Source organism: Canis lupus, chromosome 1, assembly GCF_011100685.1.
Source record: "Canis lupus familiaris isolate Mischka breed German Shepherd chromosome 1, alternate assembly UU_Cfam_GSD_1.0, whole genome shotgun sequence".
NCBI lineage: Eukaryota > Metazoa > Chordata > Mammalia > Carnivora > Canidae > Canis > Canis lupus.
In genome coordinates, this window is record NC_049222.1 from 86,595,987 (window position 1) to 86,614,543 (window position 18,557).

The 18,557-nt window shown below is 43.7% G+C and overlaps 1 long non-coding RNA gene across 1 annotated transcript in view; it reads left to right on the forward strand.

Annotated features, from left to right (window-relative positions):
• LOC106559439 overlaps positions 1-13,295 on the forward strand; it is a 66,971-nt gene extending 53,676 nt beyond the window's left edge. The window contains exons 6-7 of the long non-coding RNA XR_005354183.1: positions 12,821-12,883; positions 13,202-13,295. This is a non-coding gene — a long non-coding RNA (uncharacterized LOC106559439). The remainder of the gene's footprint in view (positions 1-12,820; positions 12,884-13,201) is intronic.
• The last annotated feature ends 5,262 nt before the right edge of the window (positions 13,296-18,557 follow it).

The following is an 18,557-nucleotide window of genomic DNA, read 5'->3' on the forward strand; positions in this document are numbered from 1 at the left end:
GGGATAATCGTGCCTGTATGCAGAAAATCAGCTACAAGACATAGCATAGACAGGCACAGCGGTCCTGAGATTGCCACTCTTTGAAAGGCCTGCTTGCAAGGTTGGCCCTTGATTGGCAGTTTGGATTTGGCAAGAAATGGTTTATGCCAAACACCTGAGTTCTTTCTGGGAGTCTGGAATTTGAGACATGCTAAGTACAGAGTGCCTGTATGAGCAGGCCCCCATAAAAATCTTGGGCACTGAGTCTTCCAATGAGCTTTCTCTGGTAGATAACATCTTGCATGCATTGTCAGAGCTCATTTCTAGAGGAATTAAACATATCCTGCATGACTATACTAGGAGGAGACTCTTGAAAGCTCAGGGCTTCCTTTATACTTCACCCTATGCAACCTCTCCCAATGCCAATTTTTCTTTGTATCTACTTACTGTTATAACTCAACGCCATGAGTGTGATAATATGCTGAGTCTCATGTGTTTTCCCAGCAAATCATTAAGACCAGGATTGGCCTCTTAAACCCCTCACATAACCTTACTTTACTAGATTTTTCTGGAAAATTAAATATGATTATACTTAGCATAAGATTATAGTAGTTAGGGATCCCTGGGTGGCTCAGCGGTTTAGTGCCTGCCTTCGGCCCAGGGCGTGATCCTGGAGTCCTGGGATCGAGTCCCACGTCGGGCTCCCTGCCGTGGGGCCTGCTTCTCCCTCTGCCTGTGTCTCTCTCTCAATCTGTCTCCCATGAATAAATAAATAAAATCTTTAAAAATAAATAAATAAAGGACATGAGACAGGAAAAACAGTACCAGCTAAGCTTGAACTTTTCTGAACATTTTCCAGAGTGGATTCCCCTAAAATAATCACAAGTACAAAGCTTTTATTTATAGTAGAAAATTGGGTCACTTAGGACACTGTATTATTGTTGGGACCCTTCTGCTAGACTTGAGGCAGTAAAAACTTTATGAATTCCAGCCAGATAGCTATCTTTTCTGAGTGTGTGGTGGGAGGAAATGAAGCATTGCCCTATTCTCAGCCTTTGAGAAAATAATTTGCCCTAGCCACTTCCTCTGCTTAAAAAAAATGTAATGTATTAATATCTGACAAGAACCCATGTGAGATCAAGACATGAGGACAACAGGATGTACTTTTTTGTTTTTAAGGTAGAATTCTCATGCCTGACTAATCAACTAGAAAGTTTGATATTTGCATGCCTTAAGAAGAAAGATCCTAGATGGTTTGGGGTTGTATTCTCTACCTTTTATTTACCCAAGCTGGGTTCCTACATGTAAATTGAAGTATTTCTGCTGGGTCCTCCAGGTTTTAACCACCTTCATTGTCATGTTTATAAAAAACAGACAAAAACTTGAAGGCAAAGATACTTTTTTGGTTTCTGCTGCAGCAATGATGTGCAGGCCTGCTAGGTTTGGGTGGGATCTTGTGCAGGAAAGTACTCTGTGTCAGGCCCAGGGTGAGGTATGAGCAGCCCTGTCAGTCAGGCCATATGATCTTGCACACTGCATGGTGTTGGAGCTGTGATTGGTAAGGAAGGATTTTATGGCAAGTCCCAGTGGGGGATCACAATTTAGAGCCTTGGGAAGTGAGAACACAGCCATGCTATCTGCAGTAGAGAATCACATGTCTTTGAAAAAATGATTCCTGTCATGCTGTAAAGCTCTGGTCAAGATAGAAGGCCTGTCAATTGGTCACCAAGCGATCATGCAGTAAAATTTCTCATCATGAACTGGGGCAGATCAACCAAGTCCTAAATAAGGGGGTCCTAGCAACAATCCATCATAAACTGAAGGTGCTACATTTAGAATTGAGAATATCAGGAACAGAGGGTACAAGTAAGTTGCATGAGCAGGATCCCAGACAACCCCATGGTCCCTAACCACTATTGCCCCAGTGCCCCTCTTCAGCGCGTACTCAGGACTGTATGGGCATTCTGCATGACCAGCCAAAGAATAAAAAGCAGTCAAGTTTGTTTTGCAGATGGGTGTAGCCTGCATAGGAGGGCAAGCTAAAAATGGATCATATCTTTTCTACAGACCTCTCAGCAACCTTAAAAGATAATGGCAAGGGGAAATCCTCCCAGTGGATAGAACTTTGAGTAGTGTACTTTGTGTGGAAGAGATGTACACTAGGGTTAGAATATATAGGAACTCATGGACAGTGGCAGATGGCCTGGCCAGTTGACTAGCGGTCTGGAAGGAAAGGAGGTTGGAAGGTTGCAGACTAGGAAGTCTGGCGTAGAAGTATATGAATAGAAATACAGGTGTGGGTATGAAACGTGTCAAATGTTAACATGTCTCAGAGAGTAGCAGCAGAAGAGGCATGAAACAACCAAGTAGACACAATGACCTGGTCAGTTGACTGACAGCTAGTCCTATCATTCATCATTTCAGTGCCAGCATGATAGACACATGAATCAAGTGGCCATGGTAGTGGGACAGGAGATTATGCAGGGAATAAGCATTATTGATTCACACTTACCAAGACTGCCACTGATGAATGTCCAGCTGCCAGCAACTGACCCTGGGAGAGAAGTTGACATATTGGGTCCATTTTTTTTTTTTTAAGATTTTATTTATTTTCTCATGAGAGACACACAGAGAGAGGCAGAGATATAGGCAGAGGGAGAAGCAGGCTCCCTGCGGGGAGCCCTATGAGAGACTTCATCCCAGGACACTGGGGTCATGACCTGAGCCGAAGGCAGCTGCTCAACTGACCCTGCTGGATCCATTTTATCTTGGAAGGGCCAGTAGTTTCTTCTCAAGAATAGACACATATTCTGAGCCTGGGTTTGCCTTTCTCTACATTCTGAGCCTCAGCCAGAACCATTCTGTAAGGGTTTATAAAGTGTTTAAGGACAGCCCCAGTGGCGCAGCGGTTTAGTGCTGCCTGTAGCCCCAGGCCTGATCCTGGAGACCCTGGATCGAGTCCCATGTCGGGCTCTCTGCATAGAGCCTGCTTCTCCCTCTGCCTGAGTCTCTGCCTCTCTCTCTCTCTCTCTCTGTGTCTCTATGAATAAATAAATAAATAATCTTTTAAAAAAAAGTGTTTAATACACTGGTCTGGGGACACCTGGGTGGCTCAGTGGTTGAGCATCTGCCTTCAGCTCAGGGAGTGATCCTGGATTTCTGAGATCTAGTCCCACATCAGGCTCCCTGCATGGAGCCTGCTTCTCCCTCTGCCTATGTCTCTGCCTCTCTCTCTCTCTCTCTGTGTCTTTCATGAATAAATAAACTCTTAAAAAACAAAACAAAACCAGACTGTTCTGGTATCCTACGTAACGTATCAGACCAGGCAGGGACTCAGACTCACTCTACAGCATAGGAAATGTGGGAGTGGGCCTGCAATCATGGTCCTATCACACTCCGTTCCACCAGAAACTGCCATGCTGAGGGAGTGTCGGAGCAGCCTGTGGAAGGCATAATTTGAGGACCAGCTCAGAGGCAGTACTTGGAGAGGTTAGCCTGTGTTGGGGTTCTCCACTGGGACTTGCTGTAAAGACTGCACTGTGTCTCTGACACCAGAGGGCCTGATGACAGGGTTGCTAGCACCATAGCTTGGACTTCATGCAGACCTATTTCCTGCTCTGGGACTCCCTCAAGGCTGACAGCCTTTTGTGTCACCCAGTATATGGGTCAAAGCCTTATCTCTAGTTGTATAACGTGTTGTCTTTGGAACTCAAAGAGGCCCAGAAGGCACCATGCTTCCTTCTTCACAGTAGAAGATACAAGATAAAATATTCCTTCAGCTATAGATATAGCAAGCCTCTCACCCTCTGGAGGACATGTGTCCTACCAAGTCCTCTGATGTTATCTGGTCCAATCAACACAGTGTTACCAGTGTCATTGATTAATGGGATGTTCTGTGGGCTCTCAAGATGATCTAGATCTCTTTGACCTATACTATGACAGAAGGAAAGAGTTAATATAACACTGAGGGAAAACTGTAAACGTATATTGTTGTCTATTATGTGTGAACTCAAACTGTTTCTGGTCCTCTTTTCTGATTGGGATAGACAAGAACACATCTGCAAAATCAAAATTGACTTCTATTGTCCCAGTCTTTGAAATTGTTTATAATAATTTACATAGAAAAATTTTCAGAGTGCTTAAGAACCGTGATTGTTCTTTGGGGTATTTACATATGGCCTATATAATGTATGCGCAGGTGGTATACACAAGAGCACAAGTTTCATTGCTGGAATATGGCTTTCTAGGGAAAGTGCACATTTGGCCAGAGAGGGCAATGCTGTCTAGAAATCCAAGGGTTAGACCCCTGGTAACCACATCCAAAGCTGAAGTAGAATGTGAACAGGAATATTTACAAAAATGCTGTAAAAATGATCGAGTACACAAGCTTGATCTATGGAAAGATATCTTTAAATTTTTTTAAATTTAAATTCAATTTAGTTAACATATACCGTATTATTAGTTCCAAGGATAGAATTTAATGATTCACCAGTTCATATAATCTCCAGTGCTCATTACATCCAGTGCCCTCCATAATGCCCATCATCTAATTACCTCATCCCCTCACCATCTCCCCTCAGTTTCCTAGAGTTCAGCATCTCTTGTGGTTTGCCTCCCTCTCAATTTTCATCTTCTTTTATTTTTCCTTCCCTTCCCCTGTGTTCATCTGTTTTGTTTCTTAAGTTCCAGATATGAGTGAAATCATATGGTATTTGTCATTCTCTGAATGACTTAACTTTGCTTAACATAATATTCTCCAGTTCTATCCACATCGTTGCAAATGGCAAGATTTCATTCTTTTTGATGGCTGTGGAAAGCTATCTTGACACTCTTCCAGACTGGAGGAAGAAAGAGACTTCAACTGTTATCTCAATTACCTTTCCAAAGTGGGGTATTATTGGTTTAGACCTCCAGGGTTGAGACTTGTCTCAGAAGTCTAGCTAGATTATCATCTGTTCTTGCAACTGATTTTGCTGGGTACCAGTGTCCAACAGAAACACTGTGTCTAGGAATGTCTGTTGGCAGATTCTTGCAGTCTATGTGCCTGAGGTCATACTAATCCCTGTCTAAGATACTGTATCTGGCCTGGAAGCTGTGATAAAGCCATTACTTGGTTGAGTTTGCAGTAGTCTATAATCATCCTACTAGATTCATTCTACAGGTACCAGATTGGTGACTTAATGGAAATATGATGGAGACCACAATCCCTAAATCCTTTAGATGCTAGGATGCAATATTTCTTGTTGCTTCACAAGGAGGTATGGGCCACACCTGCAACCTCACACACCACAAAGCCATTTTCAGATACCCACGGGGTGTGCTGCGATTCAAATCAAATCTGACGCTATCTACCTGGAAACAGTGTCATATTCCACAGGTTAAAGGCTCAGTCCTACAAGACTGCCCCCTACTTCCCCACATCAGATACCAATCACAAGGGCAGCCCCAGTGGTGCAGCGGTTTGGCGCAGCCTGGGGTGTGATCCTGGAGACCCAGGATCGAGTCCCACATCAGGCTCCCTGCGTGGAGCCTGCTTCTCCCTCTGTCTGTGTCTCTGCCCCTCTGCCTCTGTCTCTGTGTCTATGAATAAATAAATAAAATCTTTAAAAAAAAAAAAGAAGTTTAGCTTTAAAAAAAAAGGATACCAATCACAAGGCAGTTTGTCATCTAGGCTTCAGACTGGCCATCTATGGATTGATTGGACGTTCCCAAGACCTTCAACGTAGGTTTGATTAATTTGCTAGAGGAGCTCACAAAACTCAAAGAAACATTTTACTTACTAGATTCCTGGTTTATTATAAAAGAATATAACTCAGGAGCTTCCAGATGTAAGGGATGCCTAAGGCAAGGTATGGGGGCAAAGGAGGATGTGGACCTTCCATGCTCTCTCTAGAGCAAGCCACTCTCCCCAAATTTCTGTGTGTTCACCAACCTGGAAGCTCTCGGAACCCTGTCCTTTTGGGTTTTCATGGAGGCTTCATTACATAGGAATGATTGATTAAATTACTGACCATTGGCGATTGATTCAACTTCCAGCTCCCTCCTTTCCCAGAGATCAGGGGGATGGGACTGAATGTTCCAACTCTTTAGTCATATGGTTGGTTCTCCATGTAACCAGCCCCCATCCTTAGGTTCGGCCTTAAAGACACCTTATTAACACAACCAAATACACTGTTGTCACTTTTTTAAAAAAAACATTTTATTTATTTATTCATATACACACACACACAGAGAGGCAGAGACACAGGCAGAGGGAGAAGCAGGCTCCATGCAGGGAGCCCGATGTGGGACTCGATCCTGGGTCCCCAGGATCACACCCTAGGCTGCAGGTGGCGCCAAACTGCTGCGCCACCAGGGCTGCCCCACTGTTGTCACTCTTATCACTTAGGAAATTCCAAAGGTTTTAGAAGCTCTGTGCCGGAAATGGAGACAAAGACCAAATCTATGTATATTCATTATAAGTCACAGTATCACAGCTAGTATTAGGTGGGTGATTACTGTCTCATTTCCAGGGCCTGCATACTGATAGAATGAACTGGTCTGAAAGATTGAGTTTGATCCAATAATCTTTTTTTTAAGATTTTATTTATTTATTAGAGAGAGAGAGAGAGAAAGAGCACAAGTGGGCAGAGGGAGAGGGAGAAGCAGACTCCCTCTCCCTGGGACTGGATCCCAGGGCCCTGAGATCATGAACTTGAGCTAAAGGCAGACTCTTAATTGACTGATTGAGCCACCCAGCTGCCCCTGATCCAGTAATCTTTATATCTATGTTCTCTTCCCCGAGACCATCAAAAATCACCAGTACCATGCAGAAAGGGAAATAGAAACATTCTCTTGTCTCTGCTTTCACACTCACCCTCCTACTCCCTTCCACACAGCAGCTAGAGTGAGCTGTCATAAAATTTAAGTCAGATTGTGATACTGCCCTTCTGAAAAGCCTCCTTCTGGTGGCTTCCCATGAGTCTTAGAAGACAAAGTCCCTCCTGTGGCCTCTAAACCCTCACATGGCATCCCTCCTGGACTTTGCTCCACTATCTCCCCTATTCACCTCCCTCCTACAGCAGCGGCCTCCTATCTGCTTCTAACACATGGAGCACATTCTCTCTCCAGGGCTTTTGCATTTCCTGTTCTGTTTTCCTGGAAAAATCTTTCCCCAGATGCTTGCATGGCTTGTTCCTTCACTCTATTCTGGCATCTGTTCAAGTGTCTTTTTCTCAGCCAAACCTCCCCTAACTCTCCTCTGTCCTAAAACCTTCCCATTGCTCTTTTTGTCTTTCCTTTACTGCATTTTTCTTTCTGGCACTTACGACCCTGTGACATTATATCCTATAATTGTTTGTTTACGTGTTTATTGTCTTCATCCCCCACCTCGACAAAAAAGCATGTTCCGCATGGCAGCTACTTTGTCTGTTTTGTTCCTTGTTATGTCTCCATTCATGGAAGAAGGCCTGGCATACAGTGGAAACTCAATATAGATTTGTTGAATAAAAAAAAAAATCGTTGAATAAATAAATGCATGCTCAGTTGTCTTTCTTTCTTTTTCTTTGTGAGAAATCATGGATTCTGGTCCTTAATTCACTGCTGGGGACTGTGGTGAATTACTTGTTCTAAAAGGCATTGTTTTAACTCAAAATATTAACCAGAAAAATACACTAACTTCAGTCCCCTTCTTTCCTAATTTTAAGTGCCTGTTTGCTTCAGCTACATTCAAGGTAGCAAGATCCCCTATGTCAAATAGGAATACAAGGGCTTGACCCCTAAAGCTTTTATGGCCAGTTCTGCCTGTCATTGCCAGGTCTAGTCATCCCTTGCTACAGGTTAGCTCAGCCAAGGAGTAGCCAAGCTTGGGAGTTCTTAACATGGACTTGGTGAGACTTAACAAAATTAATGGATGGGATTCTAGGGAGTCAAGATTCTCCTGAAATCGAGCCAGAATTGAGTATACCTTTTTCTAGACTTTGCAGGGGCCCCACACCTCCTCCAGAGGGTAAGAATTCCTAAAATAGTGGTGGTTATCTCTTCACCATGCTTTCATCCACTCTTTGTTGCCAATACAGGGTGATTTATTGGGCAGAGATTGGAGAAGTAGCAGAGGCCTGAACTTCTCCCTTCTCTTTCTTAGGAGGGTGTGATAACTTAAACAAAGTACAGTCACTGTGGAAATTGCCTGTAAATATGGAAGGATGAAAACCTAGAATCAGTCTACCTGTCCAACTCTCTTCCCAGCTGCTTCTAGTTCTTTATGGAATGGTATGCCATGAACATTCACACATATTGAAGTCTGTTCGTCTGTCCATCCATCTTTCTATCCATCCATCCATTTATCCATCCATCCATCTACCTATCTGTCCATCTGTATATCCATCCATCCATCCATCCATCCACCTATCTGTCCATCCTTATATCTATCTGTCCATCCATCCATCCATCCATCCATCCATCCATCAATCCATCCATCCATATCTCTACCCACCCCAAAATTTTTCCACAGCATGTCAATCTCAAATGAGTAAGACATACTCTGTTTTCTTTTCAGATTTTAACTCTGGTTAAAATAATAATTCCATTTTCAAATACACTGTTGGTATGGCTTTCTTCCCTGTTATCTTTAGTGCATTTCTGAACCTGGATATTACAAATAATGTCTCTAGCCAGTAACAATTCCAAAGCATTCTTCCACATGCTTTTGGAGGTGGTTAATATTCACTGATAAAAGTGAAAATGAAAAGAAATTTGCTTCTTCTTTTTTTTTTAAAGATTTTATTTATTTATTCATGAGAGACACACAGAGAGAGGCAGAGACATAGGCAGAGGGAGAAGCAGGCTCCATGCAGGGAGCCTGATGTGGGACCCGACCCCCAGACTCCAGGATTACGCCCGGGGCCGAAGGCAGGCGCTCAACCGCTGAGCCACCCAGGGATCCCGAAATTTGCTTCTTCTTGCAATGAAAATCACTGTATTCTTCCTGTTTAATGAGGTAATCATTGATACAAAAGTCATGCTTTATTAAAGATAGAATAGTCAATTGAAATCAATTCTCGTCTTGCATGGAGGCCATCTATCACTAGTGATATTTCAGTATATTAATTTTCAGATTTTTTCTGTTTCCACACCAGCTATATGCATTTACTTACTATAGATGATATTTTAGAGTTTGCTATGCCATTTCATATATGATGGGCATGTTTCAATAAATACATTTGCATAATTATTTAATGGCTATAGAGAATCTAATATGTTGACAAAGCAATTTTTTTAAGACTTTATTTATTTATTCATGACAGACACACACACAAAGAGAGGCAGAGACACAGGCAGAGGGAGAAGCAGGCTCCAGGCCGGGAGCCTGACATGGGACTCGATCCTGGGTCTCCAGGATCACACCCCTGGCTGAAGACGGCACTAAACCGCTGGGCCACTGGGGCTGCCTGACAATATTTTTAAAAATTTTTCATAATAAAAAACTTTTTATTTATTTATTTTTTAAAGTAGGCTCCTCGCCCAATATGGAGCTTGAACTCATGACCCTGAGATCAGGCGTTGCATCATTTACTGAGCCAGCCAGGCAATCATTCCCTGCCCCTGGCAAATTTAAAAAATAACTTCTGAAGAATTTGCCTAATGAAAAAGACCCCTTCCATTGATGGACATTGAGGTCATTTCCTTTGCCCCCATTATTATAAACAGTATTGGGGAAAAATCCTTGTACAAACATCTGTGTGCATTTCTCAGTGTTTCTGTAGGGTATAGTCTGGGTTTTGGTTTTTTTTTTGTTTTGTTTTTTTTTTTTTTTTTGGTAAAATATCAGTTGATTGGGGAATCTTTGATGTTACTTCTATCTGAGAATCCACATTCTGGAAGATATCTTCAGTTGTAATTTGATTTTATTACTTTTGTATAAGTAAGAAAATACAATACTTTTGTATTGACCCCTAAAGCTTTTATGGCCAGTTCTGCCAGTTACACATCCCAGATTTAAAAAAATGTATGTTATTTTTTAAGGCTTTTGTTTGTTGTTGTTTCTTGTTTTGTTTTAAAGTAGGCTCCATGGCCAACGTGGCGCTTGAAGTTATGACCCTGAGATCAAGAGTCTCATACTCCACCAACTGAGCTAGCCAGGCACCCCATGTGCTATTTTTTTAAGTAAAAAAGAAAAAAAAAGTAATAATAATAATAAAATTAAAAGACACCCAAACTTTTAGAGATCACCAGAGGTTCCCTTAATAGTATGTTTTATTGCTAATTATTATAGTCATCAGTTAATCTTTTCACCTAGCTTAAACCTGATTAAAAAAAAAAAAAACCTGATAATGTCATGTAGGTTTATTTAACTAACTTATTCACCGTTGAAGCCTCTCTGAATCTTCTCTGGGAGAATAATATATTTTTTAAAGATTTTATTTATTTATTCATGAGAGACACACACAGAGAATGAGAGAGAGAGAGAGAGAGAGAGAGAGAGGCAGAGACCCAGGCAGAGGGAGAAGCAGGCTCCATGAAGGGAACCTGATGTGAAGGCGGCGCTAAACCCCTAAGCCACCCAGGCTGCCCGAGAATAATATTCTTTATATATACTTTCAAAGTTTAACAGTTTAATTTTTCTCTTCTTCTGTAAATATAATTCTACCTCTTGAAGAAGATAGAGGTTGAATTGGTAAAATCCTTGGAATTACAATGAAAGAGCGTTATTAGGTTTTCTGCCTAAATTAAGGGAAATTATGCACAACAACTGGACTATACTCTTCATTGTTCAAGTGTGAAGGACAGAGAAAGGCTAACGTGCTGTTCCAGACTAAGAGCAAATGCAATGCATGATCATAAGCTTGATCCTGAATTCTAGATTGGGGTGAGATGCTGTGAAGGATGTTGGTGGGCCAATGGGCAAAGTTTGAGTGCAGACTGTATATGCTAAACATTCCTGAATTTGATAATTGTGTTGTTTTGTAAAAAGTCCCCATTCCCATAAAATCCACACTGAAGTATTTAGGTTTAGGTAAAAGGGAATGACCTCTGCCGTTTCTTTTCAAATAGTCCAGAAAAAATGCATATAACTGTGTTAGATAGAAAGAAAAAGAGGTGAGCAAACATGGCAAAGTGTTAGCAATTGATGAATCCAGGTGAAGTGTCCACAGGAGTCCTCATTCTGTTCTTGCAACTCCTGGAAGTTTGAAATGGTTTCAAAACCAAAAGCAGAAAGAAAAGAAAAGAAAAAAAGAAAACAACAACAACAACAAAAATCACAGCACCCTTCAGAGCACCATTTTATTTTCTTTTATGAAGAATTAAAAAAAAGAATTTTTTACATTCTATGCACTGGCTCGCATTTGTAATCTGCAGGGTGAGATCAAAGACAATTATAGCTTTAAAACTGCAATCAGATGTAAGATGAGGCCTCTTTCGCATTTATGTTTCACACCAAATTTTCCTTCTTTTTTTCTTTAAAGTTTATTTATTTATTCAAGTAATCTCTACCCCTGATGTGGGGCTTGAACTTATGACCTTGAGATCAAGAGTCACTTGCTCCTCTAACTGAGCCAGCCAGACACCACACCCATCAAATTTTCTATACACTAAAAAGGAGTCAAAGAAAATGTCAAAATACAAAAAAATATTTAAAAGACAAAGACACTTGTAAAAGGAAGAATGAGTCACTGTCTTTCTCAGCAGTTTTATTAATTAATTTTTTTCTCAGCAGTTTTTAAAAACTTATTATGAAACTTTAAACCTCAAGAAAAATAGAATAAATATGTATATGTATATCTATAACCTAGAGTTAACAACTGTCAGTATATTGTCACATATGCTTCATTATTATTTTTTGCTAATATATTTCATTTACTATTTATGTATTTATTTGTGTGCTAACATTTTTAAAAGATATCATGGGGAAGCTCTAAAAACAAGAACATTTTTTCTTCTTTTTTTTTTAAGATTTTATTTACTTATTTATGAAAGACAGAGAGAGAGAGGCAGAGACATAGGCAGAGGGAGAAGCAGGCTCCCTGTGGGGAGCCGGATCTGAGACTCCAACCCAGGACCCTGGGATCAGGACCTGAGCCAAAGGAAGGTGGGCACTCAACCACTGAGCCTTCCAGGTGCCCCAAGAACATTTTTCTTTACAACTACAATACCAGGGATCCCTGGGTGGCACAGCGGTTTAGCGCCTGCCTTTGGCCCAGGGCACGATCCTGGAGACCCGGGATTGAATCCCACGTTGGGCTCTCGGTGCATGGAGCCTTCTTCTCCCTCTGCCTGTGTCTCTGCCTCTCTCTCTCTCTCTGTGTGTGTGACTATCATAAATAAATAAAAAATTAAAAACAAAAAACAAACAAAAAAAAACAACTACAATAGCATCATCATCCCTGCCAAGATTAACAATAATTCCTTAGTGTTACCTAGTTCCTACTCTATATTCAAAATTTTCCATTTGATCCCTAATGTGCCTTTCAATGATTCATTCAAATCAAGATCCAATCAAGGATCATAGATTGTACTTAGTGTGTATTTAAAGTCTCTTTTCATCTAGAACTGTCTTCTTCCTTGCTGTGGGCTATAACTTTTTCCCTCTTGTGACCAGCAAATATAATGAGGAGGGGAGGGGGGGGGGGCGGGCAGAGATGATGAATACGGAGTTTGAATAATGCCGAGTCTTTATATACTATGGGCTATGGGCCATATTTTGTATGGGCTAATCATACAAAATATTTAATTTAAGAACCAGGGATATGTTTATCTCTTCCAGACGAAGTGAATACGTTTTGGGCACTGTTACGGTTACGGTTGTTGGACCTCACTCTTCACATCTGTATAATGGGGATGTCTTGTCCTGTCTATTCCACAGGTGTGTTAGGGGGCTCAAACCAGACGCTGTTTGTGAAAACATTCTATTCACTAGTATGCACATGTAAGTCAGCATGGCTTTATTACTTTTTCCAGCAGAGTGAGTTAGCACAAGCCATTAAATGTAAATGGGGGAAGCCTAGGTGGCTCGGGGTGTCACCCCCAAGGTAGGGGGGGGCGGGGGATCGAGTCCGCATGGAGATCCCTGCAGGGAGCCTGCTTCTCCCTCTGCCTATGTTTCCGCCTCTCTGTGTGTGCGTGTCTTTCATGAATAATAAAGAAAATCTTAAAAAAAAAAAATCCTAAATGCGGTTAGAGGCAGAGGGGAACAAAGGAAGAAAAGTTCTGATCCATTAATTCTTTGTTTCCCCTTTGCCGTCAGAGTCCACACCCCGGTCCTAAATCTACAGCAATAACCCTGAAAACCAGAGTCTGGAGTTGTGAGGTGCTCCCCGCCCCCTCCGCGAGCAGCCGGCGCCTCCCCGGAGCAGGTGCGGGGCGAGGGTCCCCGCGCCCCGGCCCCGGCCCCCGCGCGCTTCCCGCCCTCCGCGCGCCGGGCCCCGGCTCCGCGCCGCGTGTTCCTCCCAGGGGCGGCCCGGGCGCGGGCGAGCGGCGGCGGAGCGGCCGTGCCGTCGCTCGGGTGACCCCTAGGGGCTGGCTTCGGGACCCGCCGCGGCCGCTGGGCCCTGCCGGGTCCCGCGGGGCGTCCCCTCCCGGCTTTCACGCCCGCGGCCGTGATGGGCCCGTGATGGGGCCGTGATGGGGCCGTGATGGGGCCGTGATGGGCCCGTGATGGGCCCGTGATGGGGCCGTGATGGGGCCGTGGGGTCCGGCGCTGGGAGCGACCGCAGGGCCGCGGACCCCAGGTCACAGCAACGCCGTACGCGCAGGCAGCGAAGCGGCTGAGAGCGAGACCCCGGGGTGACCTGGCCCCTGGCAGCGGGAGACTCCCGCCCCCACCGCGGCTACGGCGGCCCCGCGCTCACAGGCTGCGGAGGACCCGCGCGGCCGCGCACACCCCGGCCGTCCCCGCAGCTGCCGAGCAGCCTCAGCGCCGCTGTTGACACCGGAGGCCGGAGCTCCCCGGCTCGCGACACGGGCCATCCTCGCGTCGGGTCTGTTTCGGCATCGTACGCAGCTCCATGTATATATAAATAAATAAACTAATTGATTACTTGATTGATTGATTAATTAGAGAGAGAATGAGCAGGGGCAGAGGAGAGGGAGAAGCCGGCTCCCACCGCGCAGGGAGCCCCGAGCGAGGCTCCGTCCCAGGACCCTGCGATCGCGACCTGAGCCAAAGGCGGTCCCCCAACGATCTGAGCCTCCCAGGCGGCCCAGCAGCTCCTTGTACTGTACGGGTGCGTGTGTGTGTGTGTGTGTGTGGGTGTGGGTGTGGGTGTGGGTGCGCGCGCCAACATGCACTGCGGCCTGTGGGAGATGCTTTGCATATAGTGTGCTCTCTCCGTGCGTAATTACTGATCTGCAGCCTTGTTGATGTACACGTGACAAAACTGAAGCCTGGAGGACTTGGGAAGTTGCCTCGAGTCCCACAATGATTAAATGTTCCAGTCGGAATTTGAACTTGCTTCTCTCAGGCTCCAGTAGCTTCAAAAATTGGAAGATACCTCATTTTTCCATTGAGACTTCGGTTTCTCACCGTGGTTGGCAACATTGTGAATTCTCAAATGGGAGGGGTTACCATTAATTTCTATTAATACTTTATATGTTGCCAATACCCTTTTGAATCATCTTTTCCTTTTTTTTTTTTTTTTCCTTGCGGAGGCATGCGGCTTACAGTCTTTTTCCTTTCCTTGATTTTACCCGTGGCGGTTACTTTCATCTGTGGCACAGCAACTTTTATTTATTTATTTATTTATTTTTAATATTTTTAATTTTTTTTAATTTTTATTTATTTATGATAGTTACAGAGAGAGAGAGAGGCAGAGACACAGGCAGAGGGAGAAGCAGGCTCCATGCACCGGGCGCCCGACGTGGGATTCGATCCCGGGTCTCCAGGATCGCGCCCTGGGCCAAAGGCAGGCGCCAAACCGCTGCGCCACCCAGGGATCCCCCCACAGCAACTTTTAAAGTCAGAATTCAGGGGCACCTGAGTAGCTCATTGGTTGAGGATCTGCCTTTGGCTCAGGTGGTGATTCCAGGTCCTGGAAGCGAGTCCCAGCCAAGCAGAGAGGAACCTGCTTCTCCCTCTGCCTATGTCTCTGCCTCTCTATGTATGTGTCTCATGAATAAATATGTAAAATCCTAAAACAAAAAAAAAAAAAAAAAGGAATTCAGCTCCTTAGTGGTTCTGAGTGAATTTCTCTTACTGCATATTCTCTAGGGTCATTTTTCTTCCTGAAGACTCAGCGTATTTGTATGTCAGTAGCATTTCTTCTGGCCCTGCACCAGGTGCTTAGCTGTAGCCTCTTCTTACACACATGCCAGGATAGAGTGCTCCTGAGGTAGTCTGTGCCTTTTCGGAAAGCTCTTATTTGCTCATTCACTCATTCATTCATTCATTCATTCAATTATTTATTGAGAGCTGAGAGCTGTTGCCAAGCACTGAGCTAGGAACTGGAGATATTTTGGAAAGTGTAAATAGCAGCTTCTCCATAAGGCTGAGCCAAATTCTACATCCCTTGATTTTCCGCCTGTTGCGAGCACTTCCACCCCCTGGAGCAACTGAACAACGTCAATTTCTGGTCCTCTCCGCAACCCTTCCTAACTTGAAGATGGTGTCTGGATGCTTGTGTAAGGTTTATTTTTCCTACAAGCTTTCCTTGTAAAGATACTACTTTCTTTAATATTGTAAGATGACTCAAAGGTGTTAAAAGAAAAAGTGGTCTTATTTACTTTCCTGGAGCCTTAGTTTCTGTGAAATGAGGGTAATTGTTTTTGTTTTGTTTTTTTTTTAATTTTTATTTATTTATGATAGTCACAGAGAGAGAGAGAGGCAGAGACACAGGCAGAGGGAGAAGCAGGCTCCATGCACCGGGAGCCCGATGTGGGATTCGATCCCGGGTCTCCAGGATTGCGCCCTGGGCCAAAGGCAGGCGCCAAACCGCTGCGCCACCCAGGGATCCCAAATGAGGGTAATTGTATACAGTAGTGGTTGGAAATCTGAAATACTGTGTTGCTTGTCTGAAAAAGACCAAGGGTGTGTATTAGTATTTGTTGATAACATTAAAAGGATGTATTTATTTATTTATTTATTTATTTATTTATTTATTTATTTATTTATTTATGAGAAGGAGAGAGAATGAGTAGGAGAGGAACAGAGGGGAAGAGACAAGTGGACTCTGTGCTGAATGCAGAGCCTGAGGTCAGGTTTAATCCCAGGACCCTGAGATTATGACCTGAGCTGAAATCAAGGGTCAGATGCCTAACGGACTGAGCCACCCAGGCACCCCAATAACACTAAATAACTTTAACCCTATGCATATATGTACCAGGTACTCTTCTAAATGTTTCACATTTATTAACTCATTTACTCTCATAACAAGTCTATAGGGGTGGGTACTATAATTAGTCCCATCTTACAGATAGGGAAATGGAGGCCCAGAGAGCTGAAGTAACTCACCCAACGTCACACAGCTAGTAGGTGCTATTGCTGAGACTTGATTTGAAACAATGTGGCTCAGAATCCCTGTTTATATGCCTCTGGTTGGTAGCTATTTTTATATCAGAGAGACAGAGAGGGACAAGACTCAAAAGGTTCAGAAGGCGAAGAGGAGCTTACAGAATTGAACTTAGAGCCTGATCTCTGACCTGTGGCATCATCTACTGCTTTATTATTATTTTTTTTAAGATTTTATGTATTTACTCATGAGAGACACACAGAAAGAGGCAGAGGCAGAGGGAGAAGCAGGCTCCCTGCTAGGAGCCCGATGCGGGATTCGACCCCAGGACCCAGGATCAGGATCTGAGCCAAAGGCAGATACACAATCACTGAGCCCCCCAGGAACCCCTCACCTATTGCTTTAAATACTATCCTACAGTTAGGAATTCAGTCTCTCAGGCTCACGCTGTGGGGCTTCCTCTTCCTCTTCAGCAGCGTCCCATCTATTCAGCCTCCTACTCACGTATGCTGCTTCCCTCTGCCCCTCCTTATGTGGATCTTGCCAGAAGATACTGGTATTTTATTTGTGCATAGTATCCACCCCAAACTTAGTGGCTTAAAATAACAGCAATTTCATTGACTGGTGGTTCTGAAATCTGGATTGAGCCCAGCTGGGCAGTTCCTCTGCTGTTCTTGCCTGGGGTCACTCCTACGTCTGCACTTCCTTGGTAGGGCAGGTGGGGCTGAATCCCACTGGGATACTGAAATGGCTGGGTCTTCTTTCTCACTCTGTCTAAGGTCCTCTTTCCTCACACATGGTCTCTCTGTTTTGAGAAGGGAAGGCACCACACTCTGCACATGTGGTTTCTACAGCAAAGTAGCCAGATTTTATCACAGTGACTCAGGGCTTCCAAAGACATAAAAGTGAGAGCTACCTGGCCTTCTTAAAACTGTTGCTTATTGGGGTGCCTGGGGGGCAGTAATCAAGTAATCAAGATTACTTGAGACACAGGACAAATACTGTCTGATTCCACTTACATGAGGCACCTAGGGTAATCAAATTCATAAAGACAAAACGTAGAATGGTGATCACCAGGGCTGGGGCGGCAGGTGGTGATTACTGTTTAATAGATACAGAGTTTCAGGTTGGAAGATGAAAAAGTTGTAAAGGTGGATGGTGGGGGTGGTTGCACAATATGAAGATATTTAACACCACTGACTCTTACACTTTAAAAATGGCTAAAATGGGGGACTAAATTGGAAGGCTGTGATTTCAAATGAGAAAGAGAAAAGAGGTTTCATTCCTATTTACCTAATAGATTTCGGAGGCTGATCACAAAAGAAATGTTTCTTCTCTCTCTGAAAAGACTTTCAGAGTTTCAGCTATATCAGAATTGCTTATGTTGTATTTTAAAGCAAGTATCCAGAGAGTCTAACTGGAAACATAGAGTCTTCAGGACAAGCTGATGAAGTGTGAGAATGAGGTTAGTTGGATGCAAGGACATAAAGAGAGAAAAGATGGTTTTGTAGACGCTCAGCTGTATCCCAGCGGAGAAAGGTCACTAATATTCTGTAATGTTATTGCACTCGGTCAACGAAGGGGAAAATTCTTGTAAGACTTTTAATTAAGGTGAGGATGGCAAACAGCATATCAACACCTTCCTGGAGAAGCATTCGTCACCTGGAGAATCATTTCCATGCCCGTATACTAAATGTAGCCTGGAACAAGTGTTAACAGGAAAATGAAATTTAGGGGCGCCTGGGTGGCTCAGTCCATTAAGCATCTGCCTTCAGCTCAGGTCATGATCCCGGGGTCCTGGGATGGAGTCCTATGTCGGGCTCTCTGCTCAGTGGGGAGCCTGCTTCTCACTCTCTTGTTCCCCCTGCCTGTGCTCTCTCTCTGCCAAATAAATAAATAAAATATTAAAAAAAAGAAAAATGAAATGTGAAAATGATCTGTTCAGACTCTCATAGAATGAAACACTGCAGGAGTTAATTTCCAATAGCCTGCGGGGGCCGAACAGAGAGGGAAAGAGTGGCTGGTAGTCAAGGGAGTTTCTGCCTTTAAAGAGTTTGGAAGCAGCAGCACTAAAATGCTGAAGGCAGAGCTGTACAAGTTCTTTCCAGATCTTGGTATCTGGTCCTCTCCCCTCTCCTGAAGGGCTCTGTGGACTCC